The sequence below is a fragment of the Oryza glaberrima genome, chromosome 2 (genome assembly GCF_000147395.1).
Source record: "Oryza glaberrima chromosome 2, OglaRS2, whole genome shotgun sequence".
In the NCBI taxonomy this organism is placed as follows: domain Eukaryota; kingdom Viridiplantae; phylum Streptophyta; class Magnoliopsida; order Poales; family Poaceae; genus Oryza; species Oryza glaberrima.
The window spans coordinates 9,198,355-9,201,242 of record NC_068327.1 but is presented as its reverse complement, the minus strand read 5'-3'; the positions used below and the strand labels follow the sequence as shown (position 1 = coordinate 9,201,242).

Genomic DNA, 2,888 nt, shown 5'->3' with positions numbered 1-2,888 from the left:
ATGCATGACAATACTAAAGACCATAGGAGAACATGTAAGTAACCTTAAATTAAATAACCGTGAACAACTGACATGGGTAAGATAGTAGGTGTTGTCTGATTTCAGAGTTAGGTATAGCAATCAAGAGTTTAGGTTTTCACCTAGAGATTATAGCATGTGGGTTCACAAAATCTGAATAACTGGAGCTGTATCCTTAAAGCATCAATCTGGGAACAGAAAAAAGCAAAAGAAGAATTCGTCCGGTGAAAACATGTGGGTTTACAAGTTGAAAAATGGAAAATTCAATACATTGGGGATGCAACACCATCTATTTCAACATCATCTATTGGCCGGCGGAGGGGTTCGATATAGTAAAAGGCATAGGTTACTAAGGAGGTTTCATACATTTAAAATATTCATGTATAGATTTGAAAGAGGTTTGAATTATCAAATGAAAACCGCTGCTCACAACCATCAATTTGAAAGTCCCAACTCCTAAAAACCAAAATCTATAGAATTCAATATTAGTTCGATTGCTAGGTTTCTGAAATTGTAATCTCTACTGTCAGTCAAGTCCCAGTCAACAAAGCATCATGTATATAGAAGTGATTCCTTGCGTGAGTTGAAGTCAACATGAGCAATGAACAAATATAATTGATCTCTGCATGACTCAGATATTAAGCAAGATAGGGATATTATGGAAGAGTTGAGGACCTTCTTTTTCTGTTATATGAATTTTTCACTAAGACAAAAATTTTATTGGATACACTATTACTAAACAGTAGGCAAAGAATAGACAAATTAGATGTATCAGAAATAAAAGTTGTAGGAATCACGACCACCATTACGGTCTTTTTTTAGCAGTAGAGATAGTGATATGAATGTGTTAATGTTGTAGTTATATCCAAGAAACAATTTCATGTGAGAGGTAACCTCACATCTTTAACCCTCCATCCAAACAAAGGATAGAACCATTCTAACCCATCATATCCCTCAAACCAAACAAAAAAAATACATGGTTCGTTCCATCCCTACAACCAAATAGAAACTAGGTCCAATCCATCCAAAAAAAGAATGATCATCTAACCTATCCCACCACTTCTCGAAACCAAACACATGCTTAGTGACTATTATATGGAGTAACTAACTAATAATACTAATAAGTAGTACTACTTTCATTTGGTGCCTCATCATCATCAGAAGAGAACTTGTCATCGTCTTCAAGGTCATCCTCCTCCTCTGTAGTATCGTCGTTGGACACCTCCTCCTTATCCTCTCCATTGTCATCGTTGTCGTCCTCAGACTCCCCCTCGCCCTCGCTGAAATCGTCCTCATCATCCCCATCACTGTCACTCTCCTCATCCTCTGTCACAAGCTCCTCCCTCCAATGTATAGGAGTGAAGGTTGCAGCGTTACTCTCGTCGATATCAACGTACCCTTTCTTCTCTAGCTCACAACGGACCCATGCCTTACGCTTGACAATGCGTTTCTGAAACTCGTCATGCGTCCTCATGCAGCTGTGCATGAGACGGAGCATCTCATAATCTTTCTTGATCCGGTAGTATTCCAGGGCATTTGTAGAATAATGCATCGTCTTCGTGGCGAGGATCACATCGATGGTCTGCTGCGAGAGTCGGATCTTGCCTTGTGGCACCGGAGGATGCCCCTCGCCGACCGTCTCTGCCGCCTTCACCTCGTGCACTACGCTCACCATCACCCGCACCTTACAACGGGTACCCTTGTCAGGGCCATTCACGGTCGCCGACGCCGTCGCTTCATCACCCACCTCCTCCTTACCGGCAATAACTGCCGCATCCTTATCTGCCATCGATCACCACGACTCTACTGGGGAATTTGAGGATTTCTTTCGCCGGGAGAGGAGGCTTCCAATGGGGATTTTTGGAACCCTAGCCGCTGACCCGATGAGGGAGCAGGCGGCAGTGCCTCCCGCTTTTTATACCAGTCTTGGATGTGTTCGTGATCGGGCCTGAAGCCTCACCTCAATGAAGTCCGTCTCGGTTAAACCCAGCACAGTCCAACCTGCAGTTCTACTGGAAATTGGAAAATACTCTTGATGAGACCCGATGGTGAAGGACATGTTCTTTCCTTCTGTCATCACGCTATTTGTGAATTGTCGCCAAATGGCGCAAATTTAGTGAGCCTGCAGTACAGAAACGGGCAAAATATATGATGTGGCAAAGATTATAGCTTTGAAACTGAAAATGTAAAGCGGCAACGCAAAAACGAAATCCAACGCCGTCCGTGGGGATCGAACCCACGACCACGTGGTTAAAAGCCACGCGCTCTACCACTGAGCTAGGACGGCCTCCGAATGGTCACGTTTGGCAAATCCTTTTTGTAACCTGCAAAAAAAGCCTAGCCGGCCTAGCCAACTATCTCAATGACTGAATTTTAGTTTCTTATCAGATCGAGGATGATCGGGAGCTTACTCTGCAATTCAACAGCTTTCACTCTCTTAGCTTTTTCTTTATTTTGATTAGATGGAAGACGCACACGCACCATTACACACTTAACACTACACTTAACATACGCCCCAAACACACTAAACCAAACAGCACAAATTTATTCTTACTACATATTTGAACCTGATGGATAGTTATGCACCAACGATTTCAGCACCATACCACTTGTGCTTTCTCGCTTTCACTCTCTTCGTGTGATCGTATCTTATCAGTAATGGCAGAAAGAGTTATGCAAAAAATATCAATAAAGTTTTTCTTGTAGAATCTCGAAGTCAAAGTGTTCATTTTACTACCAGTTCGGTCATGTGTTTAATTTCTTACTCTTTTATTTTTTTTTATTTTTCTTTGCTTCCTATAGTCAACGCTATTTTGAGATAAATATAGATAGACAAGTACTTAAATAGGTATAAATATACATATAGATTT

At 41.6% G+C, this 2,888-nt stretch overlaps 1 non-coding gene across 1 annotated transcript; it reads right to left on the bottom strand.

Moving 5' to 3' along the window:
* Positions 1-2,233: 2,233 nt before the first annotated feature.
* Positions 2,234-2,305, bottom strand: TRNAK-UUU (transfer RNA lysine (anticodon UUU)). The gene has a single exon. It is a non-coding gene; the product is annotated as a tRNA-Lys (tRNA).
* Between the last annotated feature and the right edge of the window lie 583 nt (positions 2,306-2,888).